The sequence below is a fragment of the Bufo bufo genome, chromosome 5 (genome assembly GCF_905171765.1).
Source record: "Bufo bufo chromosome 5, aBufBuf1.1, whole genome shotgun sequence".
NCBI classification, from domain to species: Eukaryota; Metazoa; Chordata; class Amphibia; order Anura; family Bufonidae; genus Bufo; species Bufo bufo.
Genome location: NC_053393.1, coordinates 135,920,473 through 135,946,538, shown reverse-complemented (window position 1 = coordinate 135,946,538; position 26,066 = coordinate 135,920,473).

The window sequence follows — 26,066 nt, the reverse complement described above, 5'->3', positions numbered from 1 at the left end:
GCGCAAAAAAAAACAGGCCTCACATTTCTATTCAACCAAATCTGTACTGTTTTAGCTGGTCAAGTTATTTGTAGTGACCGTAAAAGCACATTTTTTGTTCTGGGTTGAAAAACTATTCCCAAATTTGCCATTCTCAAAATAACTAGTTTCTGCTATATGAGGCCTACTTGAAATCTATCCCAAAAAGGATATCTTACATTAAAGGTGCTGATAGTGTCATTCAGAAAAACCTAAGACACACGCTACCGTGCAGATAGAAGTCTAATTCTGTGATTAAACCTATACCTGTCACATAGCGCAAAAAAAAACAGGCCTCACATTTCTATTCAACCAAATCTGTACTGTTTTAGCTGGTCAAGTTATTTGTAGTGACCGTAAAAGCACATTTTTTGTTCTGGGTTGAAAAACTATTCCCAAATTTGCCATTCTCAAAATAACTAGTTTCTGCTATATGAGGCCTACTTGAAATCTATCCCAAAAAGGATATCTTACATTGAAGGTGCTGATAGTGTCATTCAGAAAAACCTAAGACACACGCTACCGTGCAGATAGAAGTCTGATTCTGTGATTAAACCTATACCTGTCACACAGCGCAAAAAAAAAAACAGGCCTCACATTTCTATTCAACCAAATCTGTACTGTTTTAGCTGGTCAAGTTATTTGTAGTGACCGTAAAAGCACAGTTTTTGTTCTGGGTTGAAAAACTATTCCCAAATTTGCCATTCTCAAAATAACTAGTTTCTGCTATATGAGGCCTACTTGAAATCTATCCCAAAAAGGATATCTTACATTGAAGGTGCTGATAGTGTCATTCAGAAAAACCTAAGACACACGCTACCGTGCACATAGAAGTCTAATTCTGTAATTAAACCTATACCTGTCACACAGCGCAAAAAAAAAAACAGGCCTCATATTTCTATTCAACCCAATCTGTACTGTTTTAGCTGGTCAAGTTATTTGTAGTGACAGTAAAAGCACAGTTTTTGTTCTGGGTTGAAAAACTATTCCCAAATTTGCCATTCTCAAAATAACTAGTTTCTGCTATATGAGGCCTACTTGAAATCTATCCCAAAAAGGATATCTTACATTGAAGGTGGTGATAGTGTCATTCAGAAAAACCTAAGACACACGCTACTGTGCAGATAGAAGTCTAATTCTGTGATTAAACCTATAACTGTCACACAGCGCAAAAAAAAAACAGGCCTCACATTTCTATTCAACTAAATCTGTACTGTTTTAGCTGGTCAAGTTATTTGTAGTGACCGTAAAAGCACATTTTTTGTTCTGGGTTGAAAAACTATTCCCAAATTTGCCATTCTCAAAATAACTAGTTTCTGCTATATGAGGCCTACTTGAAATCTATCCCAAAAAGGATATCTTACATTGAAGGTGCTGATAGTGTCATTCAGAAAAACCTAAGACACACGCTACCGTGCAGATAGAAGTCTGATTCTGTGATTAAACCTTACATTGAAGGTGCTGATAGTGTCATTCAGAAAAACCTAAGACACACGCTCCCGTGCAGATAGAAGTCTGATTCTCTGATTAAACCTATACCTGTCACACAGCGCAAAAAAAAACAGGCCTCACATTTCTATTCAACCAAATCTGTACTGTTTTAGCTGGTCAAGTTATTTGTAGTGACCGTAAAAGCACACTTTTTGTTCTGGGTTGAAAAACTATTCCCAAATTTGCCATTCTCAAAATTGTGGTGAACGGGAACAATGAGGAAAACATCTAATAAGGGACGCGGACGCGGACGTGGACATGGTCGTGGTGGTGTTAGTGGACCCTCTGGTGCTGGGAGAGGACGTGGCCGTTCTGCCACAGCCACACGTCCTAGTGAACCAACTACCTAAGGTCCCAGTAGCCAGCAGAATTTACAGCGATATTTTGTGGGGCCCAATGCCGTTCTAAGGATGGTAAGGCCTGAGCAGGTACAGGCATTAGTCAATTGGGTGGCCGACAGTGGATCCAGCACGTTCACATTATCTCCCACCCAGTCTTCTGCAGAAAGCGCACAGATGGCGCATGAAAACCAAGCATGTCTGTCACATCACCCCCATGCATATCAGGGAAACTGTCTGAGCCTCAAGTTATGCAGCAGTCTCTTATGCTGTTTGAAGACTCTGCTGCCAGGGTTTCCCAAGGGCATCCACCTAGCCCTTCCCCAGGGGTGGAAGAGATAGAATGCACTAACGCACAACCACTTATTTTTCCTGATGATGAGGACATGGGAATACCACCTCAGCACGTCTCTGATGATGACGAAACACAGGTGCCAACTGCTGCGTCTTTCTGCAGTGTGCAGACTGAACAGGAGGTCAGGGAGGAAGACTGGGTGGAAGACGATGCAGGTGACGATGAGGTCCTAGACCCCACATGGATTGAAGGTCGTGCCACTGACTTTCAGAGTTCGGAGGAAGAGGCAGTGGTGAGACCGAGCCAACAGCGTAGCAAAAGAGGGAGCAGTTGGCAAAATCAGAACACCCGCCGCCAAGAGACTCCGCCTGCTACTGACCGCCGCTATCTGGGACCGAGCACCCCAAAGGCAGCTTCAAGGAGTTCCCTGGCATGGCACTTCTTCAAACAATGTGCTGACGACAAGACCCGAGTGGTTTGCACGCTGTGCCATCAGAGCCTGAAGCGAGGCATTAACGTTCTGAACCTTAGCACAACCTGCATGACCAGGCACCTGCATGCAAAGCATGAACTGCAGTGGAGTAAACACCTTAAAAACAAGGAAGTCACTCAGGCTCCCCCTGCTACCTCTTCTGCTGCTGCCGCCTCGGCCTCTTCTGCTGCTGCTGCCGCCTCGGCCTCTTCTGCTGCTGCCGCCGCCTCGGCCTCTTCTGCTGCTGCTGCCGCCGCCGCCGCCTCGGCCTCTTCCTCTGCCTCTGGAGGAACGTTGGCACCTGCCGCCCAGCAAACATGGGATGTACCACCAACACCACCACCTGTGTCACCAAGCATCTCAACCATGTCACACGGCAGCGTTCAGCTCTCCATCTCAAAAACATTTGAGAGAAAGCGTAAATTCCCACCTAGCCACCCTCGATCCCTGGCCCTGAATGCCAGCCTTTCTAAACTACTGGCCTATGAAATGCTGTCATTTAGGCTGGTGGACACACACAGCTTCAAACAGCTCATGTCACATGCTGTCCCACAGTATGTTGTTCCCAACCGCCACTACTTCTCCAAGAGAGCCGTGCCTTCCCTGCACAAACAAGTGTCCGATAAAATCAAGTGTGCACTGCGCAACGCCATCTGTGGCAAGGTCCACCTAACCACAGATACGTGGACCAGTAAGCACGGCCAGGGACGCTATATCTCCCTAACTGCACACTGAGTAAATGTAGTGGCGGCTGGGCCCCAGGCGGAGAGCTGTTTGGCGCACTTCCTTCCGCCGCCAAGGATCGCAGGGCAACATTCTTTGCCTCCTGTCTCCTCCTCCTCCTACTCAGCTTCCTCCTCCTCTTCTTCCACCTGCTCATCCAGTCAGCCACACACCTTCACCACCAACTTCAGCACAGCCCGGGGTAAACGTCAGCAGGCCATTCTGAAACTCATATGTTTGGGGGACAGGCCCCACACCGCACAGGAGTTGTGGCGGGGTATAGAACAACAGACCAACGAGTGGTTGCTGCCGGTGAGCCTCAAGCCCGGCCTGGTGGTGTGCGATAATGGGCGAAATCTCGTTGCAGCTCTGGGACTAGCCGGTTTGACGCACATCCCTTGCCTGGCGCATGTGCTGAATTTGGTGGTGCAGAAGTTCATTCGCAACTACCCCGACATGTCAGAGCTGCTGCATAAAGTGCGGGCCGTCTGTTCGCGCTTCCGGCGTTCACACCCTGCCGCTGCTCGCCTGTCTGCGCTACAGCGTAACTTCGGCCTTCCCGCTCACCGCCTCATATGCTGGACAGACTGTGCGAGCAGCAGCAGGCCATAGTAAAGTTTCAGCTGCAGCACGCACGGGTCAGTCGCACTGCGGATCAGACACACTTCACCACCAATGACTGGGCCTCTATGCGAGACCTGTGTGCCCTGTTGCGTTGTTTCGAGTACTCCACTAACATGGCCAGTGGCGATGACGCCGTTATCAACGTTACAATACCACTTCTATGTCTCCTTGAGAAAACACTTAGGGCGATGATGGAAGAGGAGGTGGCCCAGAAGGAAGAGGAGGAAGAGGGGTCATTTTTAGCACTTTCAGGCCAGTCTCTTCGAAGTGACTCAGAGGGAGGTTTTTTGCAACACCAGAGGCCAGGTACAAATGTGGCCAGACAGGACCCACTACTGGAGGATGAGGAGGACGAGGAGGACGAGGATGAGGAGGAGGTGGAGGAGGATGAGGATGAAGCATGTTCACAGCGGGGTGGCACCCAAAGCAGCTCGGGCCCATCACTGGAGCATGGCTGGGGGGAAACACAGGACGATGACGATACGCCTCCCACAGAGGACAGCTTGTCCTTACCTCTGGGCAGCCTGGCACACATGAGCGACTACATGCTGCAGTGCCTGCGCAACAACAGCAGAGTTGTCCACATTTTAACGTGTGAGGACTACTGGGTTGCCACCCTGCTGGATCCCCGGTACAAAGACAATGTGCCCACCTTTTTTCCTACACTGGAGCGTGATAGGAAGATGCGCGAGTACAAGCGCACGTTGGTAGACGCGCTACTGAGAGCATTCACAAATGTCACAGGGGAACCAGTGGAAGCCCAAGGCAAAGGCAGAGGAGGAGCAAGAGGTCGCCAACGCAGCTGTGTCACGGCCAGCTCCTCTGAGGGCAGGGTTAGCATGGCAGAGATGTGGAAAAGTTTTGTCACCACGCCACAGCTAACTGCACCACCACCTGATACGGAACGTGTTAGCAGGAGGCAACATTTCACTAACATGGTGGAACAGTACCTGTGCACACCCCTCCACGTACTGACTGATGGTTCGGCCCCATTCAACTTCTGGGTCTCCAAATTGTCCACGTGGCCAGAGATAGCCTTTTATGCCTTGGAGGTGCTGGCCTGCCCGGCGGCCAGCGTTTTGTCTGAACGTGTATTCAGCACGGCAGGGGGCGTCATTACAGACAAACGCAGCCGCCTGTCTACAGCCAATGTGGACAAGCTGACGTTCATAAAAATAAACCAGGCATGGATCCCACAGGACCTGTCCATCCCTTGTGCAGATTAGATATTAACTACCTCCCCTTAACAATATATTATTCTACTCCAGGGCACTTCCTCATTCAATACTATTTTTAATTTCATTTTACCATTATATTGCGGGGCAACCCAAAGTTGAATGAACCTCTCCTCTGTCTGGGTGCCGGGGCCTAAATGTGTGACAGTGGCCTGTTCCAGTGGTGGGTGACGTGAAGTCTGATTCTCTGCTATGACATAAGGACAGATTCTGTGCTGACATAAGGACAGATTCTCTGTTACGGGACCTCTCTCCTCTGCCTGGGTGCCTGGGCCTAAATGTGTGACAGTGGCCTGTTCCAGTGGTGGGTGACGTGAAGCCTGATTCTCTGCTATGACATGAAGACAGATTCTGTGCTGACATAAGGCCAGATTCTCTGTTACGGGACCTCTCTCCTCTGCCTGGGTGCCTGGGCCTAAATGTGTGACAGTGGCCTGTTCCAGTGGTGGGTGAAGTGAAGCCTGATTCTCTGCTATGACATGAAGACTGATTCTGCGCTGATATAAGGCCAGATTCTCTGTTACGGAACCTCTCTCCTCTGTCTGGGTGCCGGGGCCTAAATATGTGACAGTGGCCTGTTCCAGTGGTGGGTGACGTGAAGCCTGATTCTCTGCTATGACATGAAGACAGATTCTCTGCTGACATAAGGCCAGATTCTTTGTTACGGGACCTCTCTCCTCTGCCTGGGTGCCGGGGCCTAAATGTGTGACAATGGCCTGTTCCAGTGGTGGGTGACGTGAAGCCTGATTCTCTGCTATGACATGAAGACAGATTCTGTGCTGACATAAGGCCAGATTCTCTGTTACGGGACCTCTCTCCTCTGCCTGGGTGCCTGGGCCTAAATGTGTGACAGTGGCCTGTTCCAGTGGTGGGTGACGTGAAGCCTGATTCTCTGCTATGACATGAAGACAGATTCTGTGCTGACATAAGGCCAGATTCTCTGTTACGGGACCTCTCTCCTCTGCCTGGGTGCCTGGGCCTAAATGTGTGACAGTGGCCTGTTCCAGTGGTGGGTGACGTGAAGCCTGATTCTCTGCTATGACATGAAGATAGATTCTGTGCTGACATAAGGCCAGATTCTCTGTTACGGGACCTCTCTCCTCTGCCTGGGTGCCTGGGCCTAAATATGTGACAGTGGCCTGTTCCAGTGGTGGGTGACGTGAAGCCTGATTCTCTGCTATGACATGAAGACAGATTCTGTGCTGACATAAGGCCAGATTCTCTGTTACGGGACCTCTCTCCTCTGCCTGGGTGCCTGGGCCTAAATGTGTGACAGTGGCCTGTTCCAGTGGTGGGTGACGTGAAGCCTGATTCTCTGCTATGACATGAAGACAGATTCTGTGCTGACATAAGGCCAGATTCTCTGTTACGGGACCTCTCTCCTCTGCCTGGGTGCCTGGGCCTAAATGTGTGACAGTGGCCTGTTCCAGTGGTGGGTCACGTGAAGCCTGATTCTCTGCTATGACATGAAGACAGATTCTGTGCTGACATAAGGCCAGATTCTCTGTTACGGGACCTCTCTCCTCTGTCTGGGTGCCGGGGCCTAAATATGTGACAGTGGCCTGTTCCAGTGGTGGGTGACATGAAGCCAGATTCTCTGCTATGGCATGAAGAGACTGATTCTCTGCTGACATGAAACCAGATTCTTTGCTATGGCATGAAGAGACTGATTCTCTGCTGACGTGAAGCCAGATTCTCTGCTATGGGGCCTCTGTCCAATTGATATTGGTTCATTTTTATTTTTTTAATTTTTATTTTAATTCATTTCCCTATCCACATTTGTTTGCAGGGGATTTACCTACATATTGCTGCCTTTTGCAGCCCTCTCCTGGGCTGTTTTACAGCCTTTTTAGTGCCCAAAAGTTCGGGTCCCCATTTACTTCAATGGGGTTCGGGACGAAGTTCGGTTCGGGTTCGGAGAAGCAGTCGCCTGAAGTTATGAGTCCGGTGGCCCCGCATAAGAGGAGGGGTACTGTCACGGGACACCGACGAGGCGCTCGCTCTTCACAGTGCCGTCGGCATCCTGCCTCTGTGCAGGAGGTGACGAGGATTGTCAGGGGAAACAGCAGCAGGTAAGTATGCCAGGTAATATAAATCGCAAATGGAACCTAAATAACAGGCAACCTGTGGCCAGTAGGCTGCCTGTTAAATACTGATTAGCAAGGGTCATGTGATGTGGCCAGCATCACATGACCCGCCCTCCTGAATACAGCTGAGGACCGAGTGCCCAGCTCAGTGCTCAGACTACCCTGGTTACTGGGGGAACCAAGGAGGCCGGGCGCGCTGAGGAGATGTGCGCTACCGGGTCCGTCCCGCCCCCTATCACCTAGGAAACGAGGACGTGCATAAATCCTTGCTCCTGCACAGAGGTGGGACGCTGACAGCACTGTGGAGAGAGCGCCTCGTCGACGTCCTGTGACATGTATATTTACTTGTATATAAAGTGCAAGTTCAGCCAAAGTTCAGCCCAGGAAGAGATTAGCATAAGTGGGGGCACAGGGGCTCCCCATTGCTGTCCCCCTGAGCTGGTGGTAGAAACGTGCATTAAACAAGAAAAAATTGTGGGTCAGTGTGAACTCCAGAAAACTCAAGATAAAGGTGTTGTGTGCCCAACAGTGTATATCTCTGGTCCTCAGGAAATGCTCCACTGCCAAAAGTCCCCCATGATGTGGAATAGAACTGTAAAACGCCTCTACATCAATGCTGGCTAAAATACAGTTAGGATCAAGGTTGAGTGTTTCAATCTTGTTGAGGAAATGCATTGTGTCCCTCGTATAAGCAGGTAGGGACAGAACAAATTGCCTCAGTACTTGATCCAGATATATGCCGCAATTCTGTATAAGGGAGTTTACTCTCAATAGTGTGGTGCCCTTGTGCACCTTGGGGACTCTGTAAAACGTGGCTATACAAGGATGCATCGGGAGGAGGAAATCATATTCAACCGAGCTGATCACTCTCTTACTCAGACTCTCATCAAGTATCATCTTGAGATCGTGCATGTATGATTGAGTGGGTTAGATAATTAGATGTTAATGCCTTATACCCATCTTTGTCTTTAAGTAGGTCCGTACACATACGTAGGTAAGTATACTGATTCATGATAACAAGGTTACCCCCTTTATCAGATAGTTTAATAATGATCGAGCTGTCCTTCTCCAGTGTGCATAGTGCCTGCATCTCTGCAGGGGAAAGATTATACTTTTTTGGATAGACTCTTCACAACTTATTCAAATCAGAAGTTACAGTACCATCTGGAGAAAGATGTCAACACACTCAAAATTAAAAGGTGGGGGCATCTTCTTACTCTTGAGCTTTAATTCAGTGTGTGGGCCCTGGCCTGGGTCACGGCCACCTTCCTCCCCTAACTCAGTGAGAGTCTGAAGATCAGCAAAATCCCTTTCATTTAGTCCCAAACTTTCGCACGTTTGCCATTTAGTGTGCCTAAAAAATGTATGCCATTTTAGTCTCCTACCAAATAAGTGTAGATCTTTCATCCAATTAAATAGACAAAAATCTGTGGTGGGCACAAATGATAATCCTTTTCTCAGTACCTCAGTTTCTACGGTGTTTAGAGTGCGGGAAGTGAGATTAATAATTTGAAGGTCATCAGTTAGGCCTTGTCCGTCCTGCCTTGGTCTTGCAATTGGTAGGGGACCAGGCTCTTCTCTAAAAAAAGAGGGTTGAGGAAAGGACATATTGTTGGAGGAAATAGAGGGAGATGGTGACGTGGAGGCCGCCCCTCCTCTCCCTCCACCACCTCTTGCCCCCCGTCTACTGGAACCAGATGGGCCTCTCTTAAATTCAACACCGTATGTTCGAGGGCGAATGTCCGTGTCACAGGAGTCAATGTCCGAAGTTGACACCTCTGATTCAGCTGGGACCTCTTGTTGATAATTGTATGCTCTGTTTTCCCTGAATTCACTCAGGTCACGGACGAATTGTCTGTGCTTCCGTTCCTTCAATAGACATTGAAATCTCTCCACCGATGTCTGTAGAGATGTTTCACGCCTATTAAACTCAGGGTCATCTTTATATTTCATAACTATATCTATCTGTTCCTGGAGTTTCGTAGATGTCCTTTCAAATAATAGTTTTTCTTCTTCTAAAAGAATACCCATCAAATTTAGGGAACTGCGAGTGAGTTCGTCCTCCCATTTAGTGATCAGCGTGGGAGAGTAGATCCTTGTTGCAGGCCTTACACGCAGGCGAAGTCCCTTAGAGACTATTCTATGTCCTACAGAGCTCTCAATGGATCTCACCTCCCACCATGATTTGATGTTATCCTTATATCTGGTGTATAGTTTGCCAAAAACCTGTTTGCATGTAGCAGTAGTGACCAATCCCGCAATATCCCTATCAGATGGGTTTTCTATCTGGTGTTTGCATATCTGTATATAATCACACTAGACATATGCAGCCTGAGTAGGGCAAGTATCTGTGGTGCAGTATAGCGGTGTTTTGAGGCATCTATCTTGTTGATGACGGCTATAGTAGGCATTGTGGAGCGCACTTGGTGATTTTACCTTTATTCCCCATGCATTCAACTATCCGTCGCATCCCAATACCACATGATCACGTGAGCCATCCAAGTGCGTTCCACAGGCCGGAAGTTTAGCCTGGGTGCGTACCATGTGACCGGAAGTGACAGCTTTGGCGTCTTTGAATCCATGGCGGCATCTATGAATGTGCTAGCATATATAAGGGGGCTCCCTACTTGTTTAGTAAGCGACTAAGGAGGCACTGGGATGACCGAATCCTATACCTGTAACTGTAAGTTGGGGTATCAATTCCCCATTCATTTGTTAGATCTTAGCAGACATTTTTCATTAGCAATTGCTATCCTGTTACAGTACTGGCTATCTGTATGGACTGAAGGAAGCATGAGATGTACCTGTGGGCTTATCATGCTATATGACAATTCATGCAGAATGTGAGTCTCTTTTCATTGTCTATTGGGACTGTTAAAGGGTAGTGTTGTGAGATCAATTTCTCCTATTATGTATCCTTTATTCACAGATATCTGCAGTGAACTTCACGCAGGTCCCGGTACGGGCGTGATCGCCGACATATGCTGGTCCGTTAAGCATACTGTCAGGTTTCCTGCCTAACAGTTGATGTTTCCTGTTAATGAGCATTGGAGCCTTGGTATTGATATTATATATATATAATTGCTGATGCCATACTATTCATTTGTGTATCTTGACATCAGTGATGTAGTTACGGATGCCACACTATCTTTGTTGGTATCCATCACCCATATCCTATCACCCCCTGATGAACCCGTGAGCGGGGGAAATGCGTCAGGATTTTATATTACTCAAGTCAAAAAGTGGATTATACTGTCATTCATAGGTCCCTGATAGCATCATGACCGATAGTATGAAGGTTATCCACCATTAAGCCCTAATACTTAGGGTTGGGTGTTGTATTTTTTGTTTTTTGTATCTGATGGTAAGCACCTTCCCTTCTTCAAGGGTATTATCAATATACTCACCCTCTTGTCTCATACACCTCAGGGTCTCTTGAGGGCAATTACAGCCTAGGTTCGAGGACAGGGAGGGAGTCCTTACCATCAGGGGCCATCCCTGGGCTGAGGAGAAGAATAGGGAAAGACGAGGGACAGATTTCCCATCTCCCCTACGATATACAGTGGGGGAAATAATTATTTGACCCCTCACTGATTTTGTAAGTTTGTCCAATGACAAAGAAATGAAAAGTCTCAGAACAGTATCATTTCAATGGTAGGTTTATTGTAACAGTGGCAGATAGCACATCAAAAGGAAAATCGAAAAAATAACTTTAAATAAAAGATAGCAACTGATTTGCATTTCATTGAGTGAAATAAGTATTTGAACCCTCTAACAAAAAAAGACTTAATACTTGGTGGAAAAACCCTTGTTTGCAAGCACAGAGGTCAAACGTTTCTTGTAATTGATGACCAAGTTTGCGCACATTTTAGGAGGAATGTTGGTCCACTCCTCTTTGCAGATCATCTCTAAATCCCTAAGGTTTCGAGGCTGTCTCTGTGCAACTCTGAGCTTGAGGTCCCTCCATAGGTTTTCGATTGGATTAAGGTCCGGAGACTGACTAGGCCACTCCATGACCTTAATGTGCTTCTTCTTGAGCCACTCCTTTGTTGCCTTTGCTGTATGTTTTGGGTCATTGTCGTGCTGGAACACCCATCCACGACCCATTTTCAGTTTCCTGGCAGAGGGAAGGAGGTTGTCGCTCAGGATTTCACGATACATGGCTCCGTCCATTTTCCCGTTTATGCGAATAAGTTGTCCTGTGCCCTTAGCAGAAAAACACCCCCAAAGCAAAATGTTTCCACCCCCATGCTTGACGGTGGGGACGGTGTTTTGGGGGTCATAGGCAGCATTTTTCTTCCTCCAAACACAGCGAGTTGAGTTAATGCCAAAGAGCTCTATTTTGGTCTCATCAGACCACAGCACCTTCTCCCAGTCACTCTCTGAATCATTCAGGTGTTCATTGGCAAACTTCAGACGGGCCTGCACATGTGCCTTCCTGAGCAGGGGGACCTTGCGAGCCCTGCAGGATTTTAATCCATTGCGGTGTAATGTGTTTCCAATGGTTTTCTTGGTGACTGTGGTCCCTGCTAATTTGAGGTCATTAACTAACTCCTCCCGTGTAGTTCTAGGATGCTTTTTCACCTTTCTCAGAACCATTGACACCCCACGAGGTGAGATCTTGCGTGGAGCCCCAGAGCGATGTCGATTGATGGTCATTTTGTGCTCCTTCCATTTTCGAACAATCGCACCAACAGTTGTCACCTTCTCTCCCAGCTTCTTGCTAATGGTTTTGTAGCCCATTCCAGCCTTGTGCAGGTCTACAATTTTGTCTCTGACATCCTTGGACAGCTCTTTGGTCTTTCCCATGTTGGAGAGTTTGGAGTCTGCTTGATTGATTGATTCTGTGGACAGGTGTCTTTTATACAGGTGACTAGTTAAGACAGGTGTCCTTAATGAGGGTGACTAATTGAGTAGAAGTGTCTAACCACTCTGTGGGAGCCAGAACTCTTAATGGTTGGTAGGGGTTCAAATACTTATTTCACTCAATGAAATGCAAATCAGTTGCTATCTTTTATTTAAAGTTATTTTTTCGATTTTCCTTTTGATGTGCTATCTGCCACTGTTACAATAAACCTACCATTGAAATGATACTGTTCTGAGACTTTTCATTTCTTTGTCATTGGACAAACTTACAAAATCAGTGAGGGGTCAAATAATTATTTCCCCCACTGTATGTACTTAGGTGCTTACCTTCTGTGTCTATAGATTATGTCTATCGATTAGATCTTCATTAAACAATGTCTGTCCTTGTTCTCGGGATACTGATTTTCATTTTTTAACCGATTTAAATATGTAAAGTATATGAGATTTTAGGGTTATATGTTGCTGGAAGTTAGGCCTGAGATAAACCAACTTCCACGAAATATTCATTAAGGGGTTTGATATACCAGCTACTAGCAAATACTCATTAAGGGGGTCTATATAACTGTTTCCACAAAATGCTGATACAGGGGATTGATATACCAGCTTCCACAAAATATTGATTGAGGCCTGAGATACACCAGCTTCCACCAAATATTAATTAAGGGGTTTGATGTACCAGCTTTCAGCAAATACTCATTAAGGGGTTCTATATACCTATTTCAGCAAAATACTGATAAAGAGGAGTGATATACCGGCTTCACAAAATATTGATTGAGGCCTGCCATACACCAGCTTCCACCAAATATTGATTAAGGGGTTTGATGTAAAGGCTTCCAGCAAATACTCATTAAGGGGTTCTATATACCTTTTTCCACAAAATACTGATAGAGAGGATTGATATTCCAGCTTCCACCAAATATTGATTGAGATAGTTAAGAAAGATATGGCACTCACATATCCGGAAGACTGCTCAAACATTTGATTTTATTATATTCAAATATTCTGCAGGTCACAAATTACTAAAAATATCATACATCTAAAATCAACATACAAGATACGTAAATTGTACTAGAAATACACAATAAAACCATTAAAATGTCACTAAAATGACAATTACTTGTTAAAGGCTGAGGAATAGGGTATTTGTTGAACCTATGTACCTAGCAGCAAATGTAATCAGGTCATCGAATAAAGGTGATTGTTCAGGCTGGATGTCAATCAGACCATCACCATATATTCGATAACCACAAAAATTCAATAACCGCAATTCACAATATGCTCTGGTTAACAGATATAATAGTCATTCAAACCAGAATCTCAATTGGATGGTAACCAAATATTCGGCATTAATAATCGCCATTAAACATGTTGGAATGCATTTGTATAATTTTCCCAGATAGCAGGACGTGGTTTCAGTTCGATTATTGGCTGTGAGTTACAAATGTTGTATCGATCCAACACTATATATTCGGTCGGCTCACAAAGTCAATATTTCGTTATAAAAGCACTGTATCAATTTCACAGATTAACTTGAATACTTCGGGATTCCAGCTCTCTGGTGGCGTCCCACCTCTTTATGAGCTGTACTACTCCCTTACCTCCAAAGCGCAAAAAAGCCTTTCCTCTGGTCTCTGCTGTTTCAGCGTCCCTTGTGCTCAAATCCTGGGTTGCTCCAATTAAGGTGGAGTGGAACAGTGTGGCTCCAGGGAATTCTTTAGTAAGCACGGGGCAATCTGTTCTCAGCCAGCAGATAAGAGAGAGGTGCAGATCCTGGTGGTCTGTAGCGTACGCAGAAATGGTGGTATTAGAGGGTCCAAATTTCTCCCAGATGCGTTTCGAAGTCTTATGTGTTCTGACTTCGTCCTGCTATCTGGGAAAATCATACAAATGCATTCCAACATGTTTAATTAATGGCGATTATTAATGCCGAATATTTGGTTACCATCCAATTGAGATTCTGGTTTGAATGACTAGTATATCTGTTAACCAGAGCCTATTGAGAATTGCGGTTATTGAATTTTTGTGGTTATCGAATATATGGTGATGTTCTGATTGACATCCAGCCTGAACAATCACCTTTATTCGATGACCTGATTACATTTGCTGCTAGGCACATAGGTTCAACAAATACCCTATTCCTCAGCCTTTAACAAATAATTGTCATTTTAGTGACATTTTAATGGTTTTATTGTGTAATTCTAGTACAATTTACGTATCTTGTATGTTGATTTTAGATGTATGATATTTTTAGTAATTTGTGACCTGCAGAATTTTTGAATATAATAAAATCAAATGTTTGAGCAGTCTTCCGGATATATGAGTGCCATATCTTTCTTAACTATCCTTTTGTATTAATCCTTTGGTGTGTGGAGTTCACACTGAGATATTGAGCACCATTCCATCCCCATTGATTTGTAGAGCCACCCCATTCTGCCAATATATTGATTGAGGCCTGCGATACACCAGCTTCCACCAAATAGTGATTAAGGGGATTGATATACCAGCTTCCAGCAAATATTCATTAAGGGGTTCTATATACCTGTTTCCACAATATACTGATAGATTGGATTGATATACCAGCTTCCACAAAATATTGATTGAGGCCTGAGATAAACCAGCTTACACCAAATATTGATTATGGGGTTTGATATACCAGCTACCAGCAAATACTCATTAAGGGGTTCTATATACCTGTTTCCACAAAATACTGATAGAGGGGATTGATATATCGGCTTCCACCAAATATTGATTGAGGCCTGAGATACACCAGCTTCCACCAAATATTGATTAAGGGGTTTGATGTACCGGCTTTCAGCAAATACTCATTAAGGGGTTCTATATACCTGTTTCCACAAAATACTGATAAAGGGGATTTATATACCGGCTTCCACAAAATATTGATTAAGGCATGCGATACACCAGCTTCCACCAAATATTGATTAAGGGGTTTGATGTAAAGCTTCCAGCAAATACTCATTAAGGGGTTCTATATACCTGTTTCCACAAAACACTGATAGAGGGGATTGATATACCGGCTTCCACTAAATATTGATTGAGGCATGCGATACACCAGCTTCCACCAAATAGTGATTAAGGGGTTTGATATACCGGTCTCCAGCAAATACTCATTAGGGGATTCTATATACCTTTTTCCACAAAATACTGATAGATTGGATTGATATACCGGTTTCCACAAAATATTGATTGAGGCCTGAGATACACCAGCTTCCACCAAATATTGATTAAGGGGTTTGATGTAAAGTCTTTCAGCAAATACTCATTAAGGGGTTATATATACCTGTTTCCACAAAATACTGATAAGAGGGGATTGGTATACTGGTTTCCACAAAATATTTATTGAGGCCTAAGATAAACCAGCTTCCACCAAATATTGATTAAGTTATTTTATATACCAGCCTCCAGCAAATACTCATTAAGAGGTTCTATATACCTGTTTCCACAAAATATTGATAGAGGGGATTGATATACCGGCTTCCACAAAATATTTATTGAGGCATGCGATATCCAGCTTCCACCAAATATTTATTAAGGGGTTTGATATACCAGCTTCCAGCAAATACTCATTAAGGGGTTCTATATACCTGTTTTCACAAAATACTGATAGATGGGATTGATATACCAGCTTACACCAAATAGTGATTAAGTGGTTTGATATACCGGCTTCCCGCAAATACTCATTAAGGGGTTCTATATACCTTTTTCCACAATATACCTATAGATTGGATTGATATACCGGCTTCCACAAAATATTGATTGAGGCCTAAGATACACCAGCCACCACCAAATATTGATTAAGGGGTTTGAAATACCAGCTTCCAGCAAATACTCATTAAGGGGTTCTATATACCTGTTTCCACAAGATACTGATAGAGGGGAGTGATATACTGGCTTCCACCAAACATTGATTGAGGCCTGTGATGCACCAGCTTCTACCAAATAGTGATTAAGGGGTTTGATATACCAGCTACCAGCAAATACTCATTAAGGGGTTCTATATACCTTTTTCCACAAAATACTGATAGATTGGATTGATATACCGGCTTCCACAAAATATTGATTGAGGCTTGAGATACACCAGCTTCCACCAAATATTGATTAAAGGGTTTGATATACGAGCTTCCAGCAAATACTCATTAGGTGGTTCTATATACCTTTTCCACAAAATACTGATAGAGGGGATTGATATACCAGCTTCCACCAAATATTGATTGAGGCCTGCGATACACCAGCTTCCAGCAAATATTCATTAAGGGGTTCTATATACCTGTTTCCACAAAATACTGATAGATTGGATTGATATACCAGCTTCCACAAAATATTGATTGAGGCCTGCGATACACCAGCTTCCACCAAATATTGATTATGGGGTTTGATATACCAGTCTCCAGCAACTACTCATTAGGGGTTCTATATACCTTTTTCCACAAAATACTGATAGATTGGATTGATATACCGGCTTCCACAAAATATTAATTGAGGCCTGAGATACACCAGCTTCCACCAAATATTGATTAAGGGGTTTCATGTAAAGTCTTCCAACAAATACTCATTAAGGGGTTTTATATACCTGTTTCCACAAAATACTGATAAGAGGGGATTGATATACTGGCTTCCACAAAATATTGATTGAGGCCTAAGATAAACCAGCTTCCACCAAATATTGATTAAGGGGTTTGATATACCGGCTTCCAGCAAATACTCATTAAGGGGTTCTATATTCCTGGCTCCACAAAATACTGATAGAGGGGATTGATACACCGGCTTCCACCAAATAGTGATTAAGTGGTTTGATATACCGGCTTCCAGCAAATACTCATTAAGGGGTTCTATATACCTTTTTCCACAATATACCTATAGATTGGATTGATATACCGGCTTCCACAAAATATTGATTGAGGCCTGAGATACACCAGCCTCCACCAAATATTGATTAAGGGGTTTGATATACCAGCTTCCTGCAAATACTCATTAAAGGGTTCTATATACCGATTTCCAAAAAATACTGATAGAGGGGATTGATATACCATCTTCCACCAAATATTGATTGAGGCCTGCGATACACCAGCTTCCACCAAATATTGATTAAGGGGTTTGATATATCCGCTTATTTTTAAGGGTAGGGTTGAGTGAACCCGAACTGTAAAGTTCAGGTTCGTACCGAACTTTAGGGTTTTTGGACCCCAGACCCGATCCCGAACATTTTAGTAAAAGTTTGGCTTTGGTGTTCGCCGAGTTAATGGCGCTTTTTGATAGGCTGCAGAGCAGCCAATCAACAAGCGTTTAACTTATTTGCCCTTAGAAGCCATCACAGCCATGCCTACTAATGGCATGGCTGTGATTTGCCAGTGCAGCATGTTACCCAGCCTCTATATAAGGTGGAGTCACATAGCGCTGCACGTCACTCTGCTCTGATTAGTGTAGGGAGAGAATGCTGCTGCTGTGAGGGAGAGAATAGGACAGAATCTTTAATCAGAAGTGATTGTTAACTCAGCGATCTACCTAGATTTAGTTTTGTGGGTGCAGTGCACAATCTTTTTACCCTACCCTGAGCCCAGTTACCCAGAAAAATAACTTGTATCCGTCTGTTAGTTAGGTGGGCTGCAGCGGCAGGCATTTTATGCAAGTTCTTTGCAACAGCACTGCATATGTGCATTTGTGACAGTCAAATAAAAGCTTGAACTACTGCAATTATATTCTGGGTTTAATAAAATCACCCATTTTTGCCAAGACCCTACATCTGTGGCCTTAGCAGCATTAGTCAGTGTGCAATTTAAGCTAGAAATACAGCAATAATTTTCTGGGATAAAACAAACACCCTTTTTGGGCAAAATACTCAATTTTACAGCCCTTGCTGCATTTGTCAGTGTGAAATTCAAGCGTTATATACTGCTGTCATATTCTGTTATTAAAAAAACACCCTTTTTGGGTAAAATAAAAAAATGTACAGCCTTGTCTGCATCTGTCACTGTGAAATTCAAGTGTTATATACTGCTGTCATATTCTGTTATTAAAAAAAACACCCTTTTTGGGCAAAATAATAAATTTTACAGCCCTTGCAGCATCTGTCATTGTGAAATACATGCTTTAGATACTGCTGTGCTATTCTGTTATTTAAAAAAAAACAACACCCTTTTTGGGCAAAATACTTAATTTGCGGCCTTGTCTGCATCTGTCAGTGTGAAATTCAAGTGTTATAGAAACATAGAATGTGTCGGCAGATAAGAACCATTTGGCCCATCTAGTTTGCCCAATATACTGAATACTATGAATAGCCCCTGGCCCTATCTTATATGAAGGATGGCCTTATGCCTATCCCATGCATGCTTAAACTCCTTCACTGTATTTGCAGCTACCACTTCTGCAGAGAGGCTATTCCATGCATCCACTACTCTCTCAGTAAAGTAATACTTCCTGATATTACTTTTAAACCTTTGCCCCTCTAATTTAAAACTATGTCCTCTAGTAGCAGTTTTTCTTCTTTTAAATATTCTCTCCTCTTTTACCTTGTTGATTCCCTTTATGTATTTAAAAGTTTCTATCATATCTCCTCTGTCTCGTCTTTCTTCCAAGCTATACATGTTAAGGTCCTTTAATCTTTCCTGGTAAGTTTTATCCTGCAATCCATGTACTAGTTTCGTAGCTCTTCTCTGAACTCTCAACAAAGTATCAATATCCTTCTGGAGATATGGTCTTCAGTACTGAGCACAATACTCCAAATAAGGTCTCATTAGTTGTCACGGATGATGTTGCAGATAGCTGGAACTTATAAATAAACATCCGACTTGCTTGATCCCAAACTAAGGAGCATATGGGTGAGCCCTATAAAACCCTAAGAGCTCTCCCTGACTGCTATGCCCATGCAAGGGTCTGAATGGTAGACGATTGCATGCCCACGTACCTAAGACTGTGTGACACCTGAAGACCCTATAATAGTGAGGGGACACGACCACCAGCTCCCTGCACTTAATACGGACGGAGTCAGGGTCACCTAGAATTAAGCCAGCAAGGAAACACAAATAAAGAAAAAGACTTATCTTAGCAAACAGCAACAGCAGCCTCCAGCAGTGAACACCTCATCCAGAAAGTAGTATAAACCTCAAAGTGAGGCAGTATGGGAGGGAATATAAAAGGAGACAATTAGTCTAAATAGGTGACACCTGGGAGAAGGAAAGGAGATGACAAAGTGAAACCAAAACAAAGAACGTCATGCAAGAGGTAGAGAAGAACGTTTGCCAGACCTTCTCACAGAACTGGCGGTGACAGTACCCCTCCCTCTACGGGTGGACTCCGGACACTTAGAGCCCACCTTCTCAGGATGAGACCTATGGAAAGCCCTGATGAGACGAGTGGCCTTAATTTACGCCACTGGGACCCACATCCTCTCCTCAGGACCATAACCCTCCCAGTGAACGAGGTACTGGGGAGAATCGCGGATAATGCGAGAATCCACAATCCTAGAGACCTGAAATTCAAGATTGCCATCAACAAAAATCAGAGGAGGAGGCAAAGAGGAGGGTACAGTGGGTTGGACATAAGGTTTTAATAGGGACCTGTGAAAAACATTATGGATCTTCCAAGTCTGAGGAAGATCAAGACGGAAGGCAATGGGATTGATGACGGACAAGATCTTGTAAGGCTTAATAAACCTAGGACCCAACTTCCAGGAGGGAACCTTCTGTTTGATATTCTTTGTAGACAACCACACCAGATCACCCACATTCAGGTCCGGACCAGGCACAGGTCTCTTATCCGCCACACGCTTATATCTTTCACTCATCCTCTTCAGATTACCCTGAATCTTTTGCCAAATAAATGACAAAGACGAGGAAAATCTCTCCTCATCAGGTAAACCAGAAGACCCCTCTCCAGAGAATGTCCCAAACTGCGGATGAAACCCATATGCACCAAAAAATGGTGACTTATCAGAGGACTCCTGGCGACGGTTATTTAAAGAAAACTCAGTAAGGGACAAAAAAGAATACCAATCCTCCTGATTTCCGCCACAAAACAGCGCAGATATGTCTCCAGATTCTGATTGACTGTCATGGTCTTACCTGCTTGCTGCTCTCCTTCGTTTGACATGTGCTGGCGGCCATCTTGGTTTCTGGGTTTCTTGTAGCCTTCCACCCTGCGGCTCCTCCTTCCCCTCGGAGGAGCTGGATGCCTAGCTCATATATATAGGAGGTCTGTGGCTTCAGTTCCTTGCTTGGTCCTCTTGTGTTCACATGCTTCTAAGACTGCTGCTGCTTCTGGTTCCTGATCCTGGCTTCGTCTGACTACCCTGCTGGTTCCTGATCCTGGCTTCGTCTGACTACCCTTCTGGTTCCTGACCTCTGGCTTCGCAAAGACTCTGCTCGGTTTCACCATCCGTTTGGACTTTTGCTTTACAGCTTTATTTTCAATAAAGCCTTCTTATTTTCACTTATCTCTTGTTGTACGTCTGGTTCATGGTTCCGTGACATTGACGCGTTCGGTCTGACCATTCGACTGCGGGTGAAAGCAGAAGAAAACGACAACCGAATCCCCAAGCGAGAACAGAAGGCCTTCCAGAATCTGGAAACAAATTGCGTGCCCCTATCAGAAACGATGTCTGATGGAATGCCATGCAATTTTATAATGCGATCAACAAATGCTTGCGCCAACGTCTTAGCATTGGGTAACCCAGAAAAGGGAATGAAATGTGCCATTTTGCTAAAACGGTCCACTATCACCAGAATCACAGTCTTCTCCGAGGAACGAGGCAGGTCCGTAATGAAGTCCATGGACAGATGCATCCAGGGATGGGAAGGAATGGGTAACGGGAGGAGAGAACCCAATGGCCGTGAATGAGGGACCTTGGCAGGGACCTTGGCATGAGCGCATGTCTCGCAGGCTGCCGCAAAACCCTCAACTGTCTTACGAAGAGCCGGCCACCAGAATCTCCAAGCAATGAGATCCACTGTGGCTCTACTCCCCGAGTGCCCAGCAAGGACAGTATCGTGGTGCTCCTTAAAAACCTTGTGTCTTAAAGCGAGAGGCACAAACAACCTCCCAGGAGGACAAAGATCAGGAGCCTCTGCCTGGGCTGCCTGAACTTCTGCCTCCAAATCAGGATAAAGAGCAGAGACGACCACCCCTTCAGCCAAAATGGGACCCGGGTCTTCAAAGTACCCCCCTCCCGGAAAACAACGTGACAGGGCATCCGCCTTCACATTTTTAACCCCAGGGCGGAACGTGACAACAAAATTAAACCTTGAAAAGAACAAATACCATCTGACCTGTCTCGGGTTCAGACGCTTGGCTGATTCCAAGTAGGCCAGATTCCTATGGTCGGTAAACACGGTAATAGGGTGTCTGGCTCCCTCTAACCAATGTCGCCATTCCTCAAAAGCTAATTTGATGGCCAACAACTCCCTATCTCCCACATCGTAATTTCTCTCTGCAGAGGAGAGTTTCCTTGAGAAAAAGGCACACAGTCGTCATTTGGCAGGAGAGGGACCCTGAGATAAGACCGCACCCACACCCACCTCAGAAGCATCCACCTCAACAATAAAAGGTAGAGAGACATCAGGTTATACCAAAATGGGAGCGAAAGCAAAACTCTCTTTGATACTAGAAAAGGCTTTAAGCGCATCTACCGACCACGAAGAAAAATCTACCCCCTTTCTACTCATATCAGTGAGTGGCTTAACAACAGAGGAATAATTCAAAATGAACTTTCTGTAATAATTGGCAAAACCCAAAAACCGCATCAGGGCCTTCTGATTCTCAGGAAGCTCCCAATACAAGCACAGCGCGGACCTTCTCTGGGTCCATGCGAAAACCAGAAGCGGAGAGAAGAAAACCAAGAAATTGAATCTCCCGAACTGCAAACACACATTTTTCCAGTTTAGCGTACAATTTATTCTCCCGCAGAATCAGCAAGACCCGACGTAGGTGGTCCCGATGAGTCTTGAAATCAGGAGAAAAAATCTAAATGTCATCAAGATACACCAGTACAAATTTCCCCATTAAATGATAAAAAATGCTGTTCACAAAATGTTGGAAGACGGCTGGAGCATTCATCAAACCAAAGGGCATAACCAAATTCTCAAAATGACCCTCAGGGGTATTGAAGGCTGTCTTCCATTCGTCCCCTTCCCTGACCCTGACTAGGTTGTATGCCCCTCTTAAATCCAACTTAGAAAAAACTTTAGCCCCAACAATCTGGTTAAACGGGTCCGGGATCAGAGGAAGCGGATATGGGTCACGAATTGTGATACGGTTCAGCTCCCTGAAATCCAGACAAGGTCTTAAAGAACCATCTTTTTTCTTAAAAAAAAAAAACTGCGGCAACAGGTGACTTCGAGGGTCGGATGTGTCCCTTTCTCAGGCATAGCGACTCTTTCAGGTTGGGAGAGATTGTATAAACGTGATTTTGGCAGCTTGGCGCCTGGGAGGAGATTAATAGGGCGTACTCCCGGTGAGGGGGCAACTCTTGGACGCCACTCTCAGAAAACACATCCTAAAATTCAGAGAGAAAATATGGTACAGTTTTGGTAGAAACCTCTGAAAGAGACGCCGTGAGGCAATTCTCTCTGCAAAACTCACTCCAACCATTTATTTGCCTTGCTTGCCAATCAATGGTGGGGTAGCCCCAACACTAGAGGAGTAGGTAATCCGCTTAGGACGAAACACGACATATCCTCAACATGAGCGTCAGCCACAGTCAATCGGATATTGTGAACTATGCCCTTTAACGATCTATGAGACAGTGGAGCGGAATCCATAGCAAAAACAGGTATATCCTTTTCCAAAGTGCATACCTGGAAACCATGCGTTATTGCAAATTGATTATCAATGAGATTGACAGCTGCTAAACTATCTACAAAAATCTCACAAACAATGTTCTTGCTGTCTAGCGCCACCCTGGCTGGTAGGAGAAAACGGGAACAACAAGCAAACGGCAAACCTTCAATTTCCGCATTAACCTTGCCAATGGTAGCAAATGGAAAGTTTTTAGAGGGTTTTTTTGTTTTTCTTTTGTTACCCTCAGAAAACTCCATGAATCTCCTAGAGGGGCAAACATTAGCCAAATGATTTATACCCCCACAACAGAAACAAACCCTCCTCTGAGAGCTGAATCCTCTACTATCAGAGGCAAGCAAACCCAGCTGCATGGCCTCCTCCACTGAATGAGACAACCCCACTGTCCTTGGCTATGACAGGAAGGAGTAGTCTCCTCTCTCTCTCTAAGACGCCTGTCAATACGAACAGCTAAAGACATGGCAGACTCTAACGAGGCTGGTCTCTCATGAAAAGCAAATGCATCTTTAAATCTTTCCGAAAGACCATGGCAAAATTGATTTCGGAGTGCAGCATCATTCCAATCAGTATCAGCTGCCCATCTCCGAAATTCAGAACAATATATCTCTGCGGACTGTTTACCCTGGCATAAAAGACGCAGTTTAGATTCAGCCACAGCAATACAATCCGGGTCATCATATATCTGCCCCAGGGCTACAAAAAATTCATCCACCGATTGGAGGGGCCATGCCCCCACCAGCAGCGAAAAGGCCCTAGACTGAGCGTTATCCCTGAGCAGCGAGATGATGATCCCCACCCTTTGCTCCTCATCACCAGAGGAATGGGGAAGTAGGCGAAAATGGAGTTTGCAAGTCTCTCTAAAGCGAACAAAATTCTCACTACCCCCGGAGAACGTATCCGGAAGCGAGATCTTAGGCTCGGAACAAATTCCATGAACGCAAGGACCGGTCACCTGAAACTGAGACACAGTTTTACGGAGATCTGCTACCTCCAGCGAAAGACCTTGCATGCGGTCAATGAAGGCTTATACCGGATCCATGCTTAAGACGGTTATGGCGGTTTATAATGTCACAGATGATGTTGCAGATAGCTGGAACTTATAAATAAACATCCGACTGGCTTGATCCCAAACTAAGGAGCATATGGGTGAGCCCTATAAAACCCTAAGAGCTCTCCCTGACTGCTATGCCCATGCAAGGGTCTGAAAGGTAGACGATTGCATGCCCACGTACCTAAGACTGTGTGACACCTGAAGACCCTATAATAGTGAGGGGACACGACCACCGGCTCCCTGCACTTAATACGGACAGAGTCAGGGTCACCTAGAATCAAGCCAGCAAGGAAACACAAATAAATAAAAAGACTTATCTTAGCAAACAGCAGCATCAGCCTCCAGCAGTGAACCCCTCATCCAGGGAGTAGTATAAACTGCAAAGTGAGGCAGTATGGGAGGGAATATAAAGGGAGACAATTAGTCTAAATAGGTGACACCTGGGAGAAGGAAAGAAGATGACAAAGTGAATCCAAAACAAAGAACGTCATGCAAGAGGTAGAGAAGAACGTCTGCCAGACCTTCTCACAGAACTGGCGGTGACACTAGTGCTCTGTAGAGCGGCATGAGCACCTCCCTCTTTCTACTGGTAATGCCTCTCCCTATACACCCAAGCATTCTCTTAGCATTTTTGCTGCTCTATGACATTGTTTGCCTACCTTTAAGTCTTCTGAAATAATGACCCCTAAATCCCTTTTCCTCAGATACTGAGGTTAGGACTGTATCACTGATTTTATATTCTTCTCATGGGTTTTTACACCCCAGGTGCATTATCTTGCACTTATCAACATTTAATTTTAGTTGCCAGATTTTTAACCATTCATCTAGTTTTCCTAAATCCTTTTCCATTTGGTGTATTCCTCCAGGAACATCAACATTGTTACAACCCTGTTACAAATCTTTGTGTCATTAGCAAAAAGACACACCTTACCATCGAGGCCTTCTTCAATTTCGCTGATAAAGATATTAAACAATATGGGTCCCAGAACAGATCCCTGAGGTACCCTACTGGTAACAAGACCATGGTCTGAATATACTCCATTGATTACAACCCTCTGTTGTCTGTCCCTCAGCCATTGCCTAATCTATTCAACAATATAGGAGTCCAAGCACAAAGACTGCAATTTATTGATAAGCCTTCTATGTGGGACAGTATCTAAAGCCTTACTAAAGTCTAGATAAGCAATGTCTACTGCACCTCCACCATCTATTATTTTAGTCAACCAATCAAAAAAATCAATACGATTAGTTTGACATGATCTCCCTGAAGTAAACCCATGCTGTTTTTCATCTTTCAATCCATGGAATTTTAGATGTTCCACAATCCTCTCCTTAAGTATGGTTTCCATTAATTTCCCCACTAGTTATATACTGCTGTGCTATTCTGTTATTAAATAAAACACCCATTTTGGGCAAAATACCTTATTTGCGGCCTTGTCTGCATCTGTCAGTGTGAGATACACGCTTTAGATAATGCTGTGCAATTCTGTTATAAAAAAAAACCACCCATAATATTCTGGGTTTAAAAAAACACCAATTTTGGGCAAAGTACTTAATATTGCAGCCCTTGCTGCTTTTGTCATTGTGAGATATACGCGCTGGATACTGGTGTTCTATTCTGTTATTAAAAAAACAGCCATTTTGGGCAAAAAACTACATTTCCGGCCTTGTGGCGTGCTGACAAAAAGCTTTGTCAGCACGCCACGACAACCAGCACCACCAGCTGATATGGAATGTCTTAGCAGGAGGCAGCATTTCAGCAACATGGTTGAGCAGTATGTGTGCACACGCCTACACAAACTGACTGATGGGTCTGCCCCCGGCAACTTCTGGGTCTCCAAATTGGGCACACGGCCTGAGCTTGCCCTTTACCCCTTGGAGGTGCCAGCCTTCCCTGCAGCCAGTATATTGTCTGAACATGTGTTTAGCACGACTGGAGGGGGTTATCACAAGTTACAACAAAGCGGCAGCAGGGCCTCTCCTGTCTAACATTTCCAAATCCTAAATACCCCATTGACATTCCCTATAATTTTTTATTAATCATTCCAATAACAGGGCAT